Source organism: Numida meleagris, chromosome 1 (genome assembly GCF_002078875.1).
Source record: "Numida meleagris isolate 19003 breed g44 Domestic line chromosome 1, NumMel1.0, whole genome shotgun sequence".
NCBI lineage: Eukaryota > Metazoa > Chordata > Aves > Galliformes > Numididae > Numida > Numida meleagris.
Genome location: NC_034409.1, coordinates 134,351,810 through 134,364,497, shown reverse-complemented (window position 1 = coordinate 134,364,497; position 12,688 = coordinate 134,351,810). Strand labels below are relative to the sequence as shown.

Genomic DNA, 12,688 nt, shown 5'->3' with positions numbered 1-12,688 from the left:
GGCCGGCCCCGCCCGGTCCGCCGCCGGCCCGCCGCTCTCCGCAGCGGGGCTCGCCGCCCGCTTTCCTCCTCCTGTTCCTCCTCCGCCTCTCGGAGATCCCCTCGAGGAAACGAGGGACGGGGAGGAGGGGGCTGCAGCCCGCGCCCGGCGTCCCGGCGGGATCCCAAGCGCCGGGGGACGGTCAGGCGGGACGGGACGGCTCGGGACGGGGCAGCCCCGCTGCGGGCCGCCGGGGCCAGGGCCGCCGGCCGGGCCCCACCATCCCTGGCGGCGCGGCGCCCCCTGGTGCCTCCGCGCAGCCCCGAGCACTGCGGGCTGCCGAGGTGGGAAGGAGGGGTCGGGCCCCGGGGCTTTGTTCACGGCTCCGTGTCACCGCCGTGGACGTTAAAAGTAAGCCACAGCCGCTTCACGTGTGGAATGTGAGGGCTTGCACCAGCCCTCCTGTTCCTCTCTCAACTGACGCCTTTAAAATCGACTTCTTGTGAGAGCTGCGTCAGGAGGGCTGCTCACAGTCCTTCCTTCAGCTGTAGGGCTCCACGAAGCAATTCTGATGTACAAAACGAGGTGAGGGTTCTGTTGTCATAAGGTTAATCCAGCCACTGTGGAGTAAAATTTACTAAACATCAGTTAGCAAAAAGCACTGAATTTCTGCTGCTCCTGTGGTGCTGCAGCACAGAGAGCACAGCACCAAAGAGAAGCCCATAGTGCGGTCATGTCACTGCTTTCCGTGCCCAGTAATCCAACCCATGTCCTTGTCGAAAGAAATCCCAACCTCACCAGTTTTAAACTGTGAAAAGTACTGATGCACAGAGAAATGTGAAATACAGTACCAAGGTCTTGGGCTTCTCTGAAGTAAAACTTTATTTAAGAGAAGGAGGAACGGAGAGCCTTAAGGATGAAGGAGTCAGCAGGGAGGGAGCAATGGAACATCTGTAATGAGATGCACAATCTCTTTGTCATCTCAGGTTCTTCCCTTCAGAGGTGAAAATGGTCAGAGTACGTAAGCAGAAAGTGCTCTTTTTTGCACCAGTGTAAAGCCAGAGCACACCTGGTGACCTGATGGATGTGTTCGTCCGTCCTTCTGTCCAGCTTTACCTGTCAGCAGCCCTCCCTGAACTTCATAGAATCCTAGAATCATTAAGGCTGGAAAAGACCTCTCAGATCATTTAGTCCAACCGCCAGCCCATCCCTACCATGCCCACTAACCATGTCCCTCAGTGCCACATCCACATGGTTCTTGGACACCTCCAGGGACAGTGATGGACACCTCCCTGGGCAGCCTGTGCCAACACCTCACTGCTTCTTCTGAGAAGAAATTTTTTATAATATCCAACCTGAACCTCTCCTGGTGCAATTTAAGGCCATTTCCTCTTGCCCTCATTACCTATCCTCAAACTGGAGAAAACACCAGGGAGAACCAGAGGACGGAGGGGACGGGATGCTCCCTTGACATCAGTGCAGCGTTAGAAAGGTGTGGAAGTGCAAAGCATAGTCTGATTGTTAACAATTTTGGAAATAGAGAAAAGATGAAATATGCAGAAGCCTGGGATAAAACACATAAAAAAGAATAGAAAGAGATACAGAGGATTTAACAGGTCTTGGTTTATTTTAAAGATTTTTTTTTAATTTCCCTGTCTCAGCTGCCAAAACTTCTATCTTCAGATTATAAGCACAAAGTGATTATTTGTGAACTCATTAAGTAATGTGATTAGCACGGCTCTTAAGCAGAGGTGCTGCTTTACACAAAGTGATGGGGTGGCACATTTTGCTGTACATCCCTGCGTTTGGGTGTATGAGGAGATGGCTGGTGAACAGCTCCTGTTCCAGGCTGTAGAGTGACTTCTTTCCCATGGTGGATGGAATAAAATTCTTTGTGGTGGCTTAACTTTGAAGGGTACCTGCAAACAAAAAGGGACTCAGGAAGGCAAAATGCTGTTACAGGAGAGGAAAGGCTGTTGAGATATACTAGGACTTCATTTGCAGTTTTCCTGAATAGTAATAATGTACAAGGGAAAGGGAAAGGGAAAGGGAAAGGGGAGGGGAGGGGAGGGGAGGGGAGGGAATGTTCTACTTTCATTTTTTTCCTGCATGACCCTTCATGCTATTTGGTTCAGAACAAGATATACTGACAGGTTTTTTTTTTCTCTCCATGCCTGTATCTGTGTTGGTTTTGAAGGCATTTTCTGGGGATAGCATGTGGATGTCACACCTTTGGCTTTGCCTTCATACATTTACATGCTGCTCTTGAAAATGGTTAGCTTTCTACCAGTCTCCTACCAAATGAGATTTAATTATGCAGAAATTACTCACAATGTTTGCTTGCATTTCTTTCTCTGCATGTAAGGGTGTACAGCACAACAATAATTCAGTTTACACTGCTAGGGAACACTTGGAACACTTGCCTACTGAATGACAAGCAATGGGTGACTCTTATTTCTGTGATTCTTCAAAAAATTGTAAAGCATTTTAGGAATGCTGGGCATTATTATTATTTTAGAATGAGACAATGTAATTAAACTTGCAGCAGAATACACATCAGTCCTCTTTCACTATTGAATTTTCCCTTATTGTCTAAATGGTTGTTCAGTTATGCTTACATTACTTGTGTTATTTGCATTCAGAATTAAAAAAAATTAAGGTGCACTTGGACTTCTGTACTGAATAATATTAATATTCCATGGAGGGAAGCGGGAGTGCTGTCAGTTCTGTTTTTTCTTCCTTTTGTTGGGCTTAAACAATGTGGTCTATCTGGCAATTGTTTTCAGGCCATGGTAATACTTTTACAAAATGGGCAAATTTGAGGATGCAATTGTGACAGGTGAGGAGGTTAAGGAGGAGGTGACAGGTTAAGGAGGACTTGTTCTTTAATTTTCTCTGGACCATATTCTAATCAACAAACAACAGCCACAAACATTTTGCTTGTTTTGTGTTAATGGCAACACTGAAGTCAGGAAGGAATGAAGAACATTCATATAACTCTGCTACCTCCTTGCTGATATGCTGGTCACATTGGCCACGGGTCAGAAAGTTGTGGGCCTACCAGTGCAGTTGCATGACAGCAGATGTTTAGGCAGCCTTTCATCTGCCCTGCCTTGTCTTCCTCAACAGCCCTGGCCGGATGTTCAGCTTCCTTCCCTCATCTACACATTCAACATCTCTCCATGACAATATAACCCTGAGAAGAAAAAATCCAAAGAATTTTTGCAATAAAAATGGCAGATCAGTGTTTATACATTAGGAAAATGACTGCATTATATTGTGGTTTTGATTCAATAAACTTGTGAATTAAAATGGTACTTCCTCACAGACTACACTGTGTACATTGCCAGCCTTAGTTCACCAGCCTATCAAACCACAGCAGTTTTTGTGCAAGTTTTATCACATTCTGTGTAGCTTGGTCTTACAACGATGTGGATGCAGGCAGGCCAGGTGTTGTCATTTGTGCAGCAGCTTTCCCCACACATCCAGCCCTCCTGATAAGGTACCACACTTCCAGCAAGGTTATATAACATCCTTCTACGTGGGTTTCAAGATGGATCTTGGGCTTTAAAAAAATCAAAACTTCAGCTTTTACTGTAACTTTTTTTAAAGGGATGAAAGATAGCTTCAAACATTTATAAGGTTACCTTCTTTGCAGTAAATTATGTGTAAATTATGCAAATGGTTTTTAATCTTGGTGGAAATCAGCTTGATGTCAAAAAGGAATATTGTTCTAGTCCCAAGGAGCTTTTGCAGGTCTCGAGCACCGTGACAACCTGTTAGGTCTTTGCACTGTCTAGGAATCAGTTACAGTTCTGTAAGATGGCAAAAAATACATTCTATTTCTTCTCTCTTCTTCATGGATTGTAAATTTGATTAAATTGTCTTCACTTAGACACTCACATTTTTCTTTCAAATGGAAAGATACTTCTGTTAGTGATGAATTCATTTAGCCCATTCATCAAGATACTTTTCCCGGCTCATTGGTTTCTTTGTATTATTCCTTCACACTAATCCTTCCCACTAACTCGCATGTAAAAATGGGGATGCTCAATATTTACAGCTTTAATCGGGGCTGCTCAGCTACTGAGCTTGCTGCAGGCCACCAAGGAAGCTGGTTTGCCCAGAGCCCTGGTTGTTCTGGAGCCCGTCTTGCACAGCAGTTGCATCTGCATTGAGGAGGTGGCAAAGGCCTCAGGCCTCCTGTCACTAGAAGGGTCAGGGGCTGCTGTTCTGAATGACCAACTTTTTAGTGCGCTCCTTGAACTTTAACCAGCACTATCATTCTGCAGAAACTGCCTACTGGAAGTAAATTGATGCATCATCAAGTTATTAACAAACCATCTGCAGCTAAACCATGAATTGGAAGAATACTATGAACTATAAAGTCATTCATTTCTCTATCATACTTCTGACCTAACAATTTTTTTTAAAGGAGAATTAATTTTATTTTCTTGCATGTGGTTCAGGAATAACTTTGACTTTTATTTGTAAAAGTTGGGAGAATAATGATTAATTACCATACATAAGAGAAAACACATGTTCTTTTAATCAGCATTGACTTATTTAAATCAAAGAGGAAAAACAGTAACCAACAATGCTGCCAAAATAAATGTTTAATGGAGCACAAGGCTGTAATTTTCTGTATAATGAGGCATACCATCTCTAGGAACAAAATGGGTACCGTCTCTGCAGACAGGCGTGTACTTCGAAACATAAAGACGCAATACACAGAGAAGTCTTCGCTCTTTCAAGCTACAGACAATACAGGCAGCGAATAACTCAATAGACTTTATTAATATTCATACAAGCAGCTGTCAACACTTCTTCCCAGAATAAACTGAAGCTCCTTACATAGCTTTTACTACTGTAATAGCTGGGTTCACTAGCTGTAGATTGGAAAACATGCAATACTAATGAACCCTCCTGCTTCTCTTGGCCCACCATTTACTCCTTCCTAAAGAGAAAAACATTTACTACATGTGCAATACCACGCTCCCAAGAGGTTTCAGGTTCAAAAGAGACATTTCAATTTTGTTTCTTAGCAACATACATCCAATAAAAGTGAAACACTGTACAAACTGTAATCTGTTTGTGTTGCTTTAATCTATAATGCAGTACTTTGCCACTGCTAAGGAGGTATGCCACTACAATAGCTTTACAATGTCTCTTACTATTAGACATATGTGGTTTTGTTTTCCTATGTTAGACTGCCTGCTGCAGAAGATATGTTTGAAGACATTGTAGTATTTTCATGAATAATATATGAAGAGGTAAGTCCTGCTCTAATAAGGGCACACTTGCCAGGATTATGATGCGGTCTGTTACGTCGGAAGAGATCTTCTGATGTTTGGTTCACAGGCAGCATCTGGGCAACTTACAAGGGCTTAATTCCTAGCATTAGTATCTGCCACCCTCCAATCCAGGGCTAAAAGGATTTGTACAGGACTTCTTTCTTGGAGGGACAGCATACCTGTCTCTGTATTATCTTCTCCCCTTTCCCATTCCCACATTAACTACTTGATGTGACCTAAAACTATGTTATGGTTTCTTGACTTTAATATGGAGTCAAGGAAGAAGAGGAGCCAGCCAGGTCCCCCGAGGCACATAGAGAAACGTGCCCTACAGAGTAGCGTTCAAAATGTCACTCACTGCAGCTGTATGGCTCTTTCCCTCAGTCATTTGGTGTAATTACTTCCCTGATGCCTACAAAGAGAAATAGGAAAGATGTGGTATTTATCTTCTTCCTATGATTTTATCCTTCAGTATATATTTATCTTTAAAATTCAGAAATGACTCATCTCTAAACAAATTCTGCAGTACTTATGTTCTGTAAGTGCTTGGTAATAACAGCTCCAGAGCATGAACACTACATTTTCAATAGGCAAGCATTAGACAGGTGGAAAAAACAACATTTACTCTATAAAGAAGTGCTGTCTTGTTATTTAATGCAGCAGGAGAGAGAAAATAAAATAGCATATATGGTGTCCCATTGTCCAGTGGCTTGGAAATATCTTATTCAAGAAAGGCTGCAGCATCTCCAGTTCACGTCATGACTTACCTCACTAAGGAACCTTCTGCTCCCAGTCCTCTTTGTGCTGATTTTATACTTTGTCTTCCCTCTGTTAGGCCCTTCTGCAGACTAACTTGTATTTTCCAGCAATTTGAGCTGAAAAAGCAATCTGAAATTTTCAGAGAAAACTGGTTGAGGGAAGGCAAATGATTATCTAACACCGTAGATGTAACTTCTGAGGTATTTAACATTGAAGATAGCTAAAGAAAACAATACCACGCAGAAACACCAGATGGAACTAGGAGAAGAGGGAAGAAGGAAAGGAAGAAAAAGTCCTCTTCAGTTTGCTAAGTTTTTGGAAGAAATACATTTTCCAGAAGTAGTCTCAAGCAGAAAATGACTTATTTACTTATATTTCACTAAGTATCAACTTCTCTGGGTGCATACAAAATTAACAGGCTTATTGGCTCTTTAGAGCAAAGAGGTAAACACTCGATTCAGAAATAATGGTTGTGATCGCTCAGCCTAATATGATAACTCAGCTTGACACCTCCTTTCTCAAGCAAAAAGCTGGGGCAAGGCATAAAGCTCCCTCGCGCTGTGCTCCCATTACCTGAGTTTCTGGAAAAGCTGAACACTTCGTAGCTTTTGCTGAGGTCAACTGAAAGTTTTGGTTGCTGTCTGCCTTTGCAAATGAGGTTATAAAAGTCAACAAGCTCCGTCAAAATAGCAGAGGAAGTGAATCACATGGTGAAAGGCCACAGTTTCTGTCTCAGAAATAGCTCATTCAGCTGACTTTAGCCATCTCAAGAACACAAAAGGAGGCTTTCCCCTCACAGAGACCATTGCAATGCACGTCCCTGAGGATCAATAGCCACCCCTTCATTTGCACTTAAACCCCAAATAGGAAATCACCCTCAGCGCAGTGAGATGCTGCCTATGTGTTTTGCAGAGGGCGAGCAGCCAAAGGCACTGCTCGAGGACAGTTTGTGAGCAGCCTGCACTTCTGGACAGCTGTCAGAGGAGGAGATGCTCAACAGAGGCAGCTCCAAACCTTCTCCCTCCACAGTCAGTGGCAGTGCTGCACGTCTGCCTGTACAGAGAGAAACTGTGTTAGGAAGTGCGTCAGGTTTGCTATCGTTAGCTTTTGCTTCTCTGGGAAACACGACTGCCAGATCCTGACATCTGTGGGATTCAACAAAAGGGGCATTAAAATCTGATGCTGCTGCTCATTTGCACTTCTGCTCATTTTTATAACTTTATATGAGCTTTAATACCCATTCAGATGTCTGTTAAACTTCAAGTCACTCTCCAAGTTGAAGTATTAAAATCTCTTTCTATCAAACAATCCAGGATATATCTAAAGGTGTTTTAAAACATTATAGAAAAACCTTAAAAATTCTGTTTCTGTTGAGCTGAAATATTTAATGCAAAAAATACGTATCAAATACAAGTCTGTACTACAGTAATAAGTCAAGCAGTCAGTGCCTAGCATTCAAGGTATGAGGTTTACACAGAGGCACTCACAATTTCTGAGTAGAGAGCAGCCATCACCGGCCCTGGGCTTTCTCTGTGAGCAGCAATTCACAAATCAGCATTCACTCTTCACAGCTTCTCTGGAACTTACCTGCCTCATGAGCATCACAATCAGAGCACTTGTTTGCTGGATCACTTACAGAAGGAAAACACAAAAAGATATTGAATGCAATCAAAGCATATTTTCTTTCATTTGCAGAAATATTCAATCTGTACCCAGCTTTCTATTTACCAAAAAAGTGATTCTTTCGAGTGTGTTAATCTTCCTTTTTCTCATTTCCCACTGGGAGGGCAAATTATAATAGCTGATAACTGGAAGGCCAGTTCACACTGCCTTACTCCTGTAATAACTCGCCCTTGTGCAAAAAACGTTGATGTGGAGCAGCAGAGCGTCATTTATACCCCATTTGCGGAGCATAAATTATACAGCCCTGAATACTGCAGATTAGGTTTTCCGCCCCATAACTTAAAACTAAACGTAATCAATAAAATTACAGACTACAACATCGCCTTTGCAGACCACATTTGCATGTCACTGGTATTACTGTGTCTTGTAAAAATCTGCACGGGCAGCAAATGCTGGCGCAAGAAGTCAAGAAATGCAAGAGAGGATCTTTCTCCTAGGAAGAGCGTATCATAGACTGTTTGCTCCAAAATTCTGGCTGGGAACTCACCTCTGCTGGACGCATGTAGAATGTAAAAGGGGTGTTTATAGCCTGGCAGCAGTTTACAGTAGGTATACAAGTAGCAGCATTTAATCATTAGCCCTAGAAAATGATATGCTGTGGTGAGAAGTCAGGTTGCTCTTCAGGAAGAGCACCATCCCATGCTTTGTTTTACCAATCACACAACGAAAATGTGTAAAGGCAATGTAATGTGCACCTCTGTGGCAGTGGGGCTATACTGGCTTGATTGCTTGCTAATGAGCCAAGCTGCCTGTTTATGTGAATGGACCAGCCAAGCCTTATAATATTAGCACTGTGTGTCAAACTACTAAAAATAGTTCCGCCAAAATGAGCTGGGAAAAGAGATACAGCTTTACTGCTTCCTGCTTTTACTTTGCATCAATATGTTCACAAATGTTGATAATATGCTAAAATGAAGCCCTTGGAATAGGAAGGTTTCCCATCAGACTGTGTCTCCTCAAGATGTGCTGCCCAGATACACGTGTATGAAGATGCTGATGATCCCCAGGCATATGAGGGAAGGTGAAGAGGGGCAACAACATCCCTCACCTCTGCAGAGGCAGGAGGCAGGACGCAGTGGGTAACAGCAATTCCAGCCTAGTTGGTGCTCACACAGAAATCAGAATACACCTCTGAAATGTTGGCTGCATACACCAGAGAGGCATTTTTCCCAAAGCGGGCACCTGAACATGAAGCCTCAGCTGTGGAGGAGGATTGAGTAGCAGCTTGGGCTGATGTACTTGAAAGTGCCAGAGATACAAAGCTCCTGTCTGTGGGGTCAGGTCCCTTTCAGTGAACTCTTGCAAAGCAGCCTCCATATATCTTCAGGAAGTAAAGGTCTGAGCAGTTGAACTCCTTCCTGGCAAAGGAAAAATGAGGTCTAACACCTCCAGACAGGACTTCCTATGAGATGTGAGGCTCAGTTTGGCTTTTTCTGTTATCTGTTTTTATTAAAGATCACTGAAGGAAGCATCAGTCTCTGCTTTCACAGAAACGCAAATTAGCATGCTTGCTTTTAAACTACCTTGTGCGGCAAAAATGCAAAGGGGAAAAGGTTTTAAGAAGAGTGGATGCCAAGAAAAATCAAAGAGAACTGAGGGCAGCAGTGGTTCAATCTGCTCTGGCTAAATGAACAGCTTAAGTATTACTGTCTGACATTCCTTTGGAGGCATATCCCTGCCAAAGACGCCATGGACACCCATGGTATTGCAGGCAGTTCCCACAATAACAAAAGAGAGTGATGTTTTGCAGTGTATGCCTCAGCAACTTGAATAAATGCCCAGCTTTGGAGGAGAGTGTCCCCAGCTCAGTACGCATCGTATCTCTGTGAGCAGCTGGTACCCTGCCTGGTGCTGGCAAAGCAACCGCCTGCCTCTGGGACAGATCTCCCCACAACACACACACACGTTTCTGCCTGCTATCAGCTCTTTCTCCATCACCCTCCTAAGCAACTTCAACGCTTCATACTAGCAGCATGCCCTCCTCTGCCACCACCCTCCGTGGTAAGACCACAAGCACACGCTCGAAAACAAACTCACCGTAGCCGAACTGCAGCTGCAGCTGCTCCACGAGTGCTAAGTCACAGACTGGTTGGTCTGGAGAAACCATCTGCAGGGAGATGCTGTAAGCACAGAGGTCCCTCCAACTAGGCAGAGCTATGGACCCCGTGCGAAGAGCTTTGAGTACTGGTGGCTGACGGCAAAACACATTTTCAGTGCTTATCTCTCCATTCTCACAATATCTAATGAAGTGACATGTGAAGATAATAATGTAATAGACCTTCTGAAAAATCCATTATATATTCACCCTGTTTTTTACTTTTATCAGAATGTGCTGCTTTCTGCCTCAGAAAACAAGTAGGAGGCTTCTGCAGGCTTGCAAGAGCTGTCTGTCGCTTGCTGAAAGGAGCTCTCAGAAATCAGCCGGGTTTTAGGGTAAACCACCCTGCAGAAAAAAGGAGAAGCGAGCTTTTTGAAAACTTTGCATAAAAAGGAACTGCTATCACAGGGAGAGACCAGAGCAGCTTTATTATCTGACTCCTGGAAGAAACATTTGCCAAGGTTTTTGAATGGCAGGCAAAGGGAGAGGGACATCTGCTAGGGAGGAGATGAGAACAACACAGGTGCGATCTCTTTCCACAGCCCCAGTGAATCAAGCAGGGACGTGGTTAGAGACAGCACTTTGTCAAGAGTGGTTTTTCATTAGCAAGCCTCACTGCAAAGAGTGGGGTGGATGGGGTTGCGTAAGCCCAGTGGCATCATATCCCAGTATAATGCACAATGCAACCACCAGCACGATAACCAGCAGGAGACTGAATTAATGCTTGTCTTAGGTTCACAGAGGTTTCAGGGGCTGGTGACTCAGAGGAAAGGGAAACAAATGATTTGTCACCACACCACAGTGTTCTGCCATTTCACTACATTTAAGAGACCTGTTTACCACACAAATAAACAAGAGGATCATTTGCTGTTGATGAGAGGATTTGTTATCTAGTCAGATTAACCCACTGCAGTACAGGCAACGTGCAGCTATTGGATGAAAAACAAGAGCACACCTGAACTTGGCAAGGCATCTCCGAGACCCATATATCTTAGGGCTATACCAATGCTTGCGCACTGCAAAAGCTGTGAGGAATCAGACAGTTGTAAAAACACCCTTGGACTGCCAGAAACACTGCCAGAAAACCTGATGGTTGGACTTGTTCCCTTCTCAATTTCCTCTACTCCAAGATGACTTTGAAAAGAGGCATTGAGCCTTCCAGGCTGGGTATGTCCTGACCCAGCTGAAGTAATTCCAGTTTATAGAGACAGGATTATCTTTTCCACATCTGAAAAGTATGGAGAAAAGATGAGTTCATAGAACCAGCAAATGCTACTTGCACTGGGCATCATTTTGAGTCCAGGGAGTTAAATTCCAGAAGTATCTTCTGTGGGAAAAGAGCTTCTGTCGGATAGATCATATGGTACTGGAGAAAGCAGTGAGGCTGAACACAGGCGCTTTCCCTTGGGTAGCAACCTGGCAGCACTGAGACAGCTCTCAGATAAAATACATGGAAATTGCTCTGGAAATGGCAAAGCCCCAAGATGGTTGATACCCAGAGCACCTGGTAGATGAGCACAGTCTATTCCTGAAGACCAGTTCAGGCTTTCTTACAATGCCAGCCGATCAGAGTTTCGTGTCAGCACTGTGTGCTTTCTAGACTATCTGAAGACCACAACATGAACAAGCTGATGGAAAAGGGAACCAAACGAACAGGGAGCCCAGCACCTCACACTGACATCAGTTCTTGATCTACACCTCTGACTCCAAGGTGTTTCCCTCCACTCCTCTTTCATATTCATTTAGGTGAAGGCAGAAGGAACCTGCTGGGCTCCAAAATCCAGTGCAGCCATTAAAAGTGATAGAGGCTTCGTTCAAAGGGCCATTTCTCACGTCCTCCACAGACAAATGTCCTGCCATAATACTAATAGTAAAAGACAGATAGTGATATTTTTAATGCAGCAGGTTAAAATTAGGAGAAATGGAGAGTATTTGCAGTCCCTGCAATGACAGGGTTAAAATGTTGCTACACATGTACTCAGTAACCACTGTCCTGGGGTCCACATGAAGTTGTGAGAGCCTGTCTGAGCCCTCTTTTCCACCCTCAAAAAAAAAAAAAAAATCCTCATGCTGAATTATGCATGCAAGTGTTAAAAAGGATCAGGATCACCTCTTTGTTCCTTACAGGTGATCAGTGGAAACCCAGATGGGAATAATATTTGATAAAAGGATAGTGAACAGAAGCAGTAGAATAGCACCAGCTCCTCTCACAGGTGTGAGCATATCAGAGCCCTCTTCTGTTGCCAGTAAACCTCCCTTTCTGTCTGCAGCTCTTGCTGTGAAAAGTGGCTAGGAGGGATGTGGAGCTCTTTGATGAAGGATGAACCTGAGAGTTCATAGTAGTTCAAAAAAGCTCTCACTGCTCGTAAGAGCTGAGCCTTGACAAGCCCCTCTCCTTCCAGACTCAAAGGACTCCTTCAGACACTGAACTCCAGGAAAACAAGCTTGTGTAGGTCTCCTTCATTTATTTTTAGGGAAGAGAAATAGGCCAAGCATCTTTCAGACATGCTTAGATTGCCTGTCACTTACTGAGACTGCAGCCTCACAAGGTGAGCCCACACCCAGCCACAGGGGATTGGAGCATGGAAACTGGGATGCTTTCTCCACCCTGAGCCTTTCTGAAAAAAATAAAATCTTGGCAAACTTGATGTGATAAACATTGCAGAAAAAGATGAACCTCACTCAACTCCTTTTAAGTACAATCCTTTTCTTAAATTGTTTGGTCTGGAGAAGAGGAGGCTCAGGGGAGACCATATCACTCTCTACAGTGACCTGAAAGGAGGTTGTGGTGAGGTGGGGGTCTCCCAGGTAACAGCAACAGGACAAGAGGGAATGGCCTGAAGCAGTGCCAGGGGAGGTTCCAGTTGGATGGTAG

The 12,688-nt window shown here is 44.0% G+C and overlaps 1 long non-coding RNA gene across 5 annotated transcripts; it reads right to left on the bottom strand.

Annotated features, from left to right (window-relative positions):
• LOC110407114 lies at positions 1,323-10,193 on the bottom strand. Of its 5 annotated transcripts, none has more exons than XR_002443733.1 (5): positions 9,753-10,193; positions 6,041-7,663; positions 5,632-5,685; positions 2,986-3,175; positions 1,323-1,898 (listed from the first exon to the last, which is right to left on the bottom strand). It is a non-coding gene; the product is annotated as an uncharacterized LOC110407114 (long non-coding RNA). The 5 variants fall into 5 exon arrangements; XR_002443734.1 differs by having other exon boundaries at positions 3,041-3,175; XR_002443732.1 differs by lacking the exon at positions 1,323-1,898 and having other exon boundaries at positions 2,039-3,175.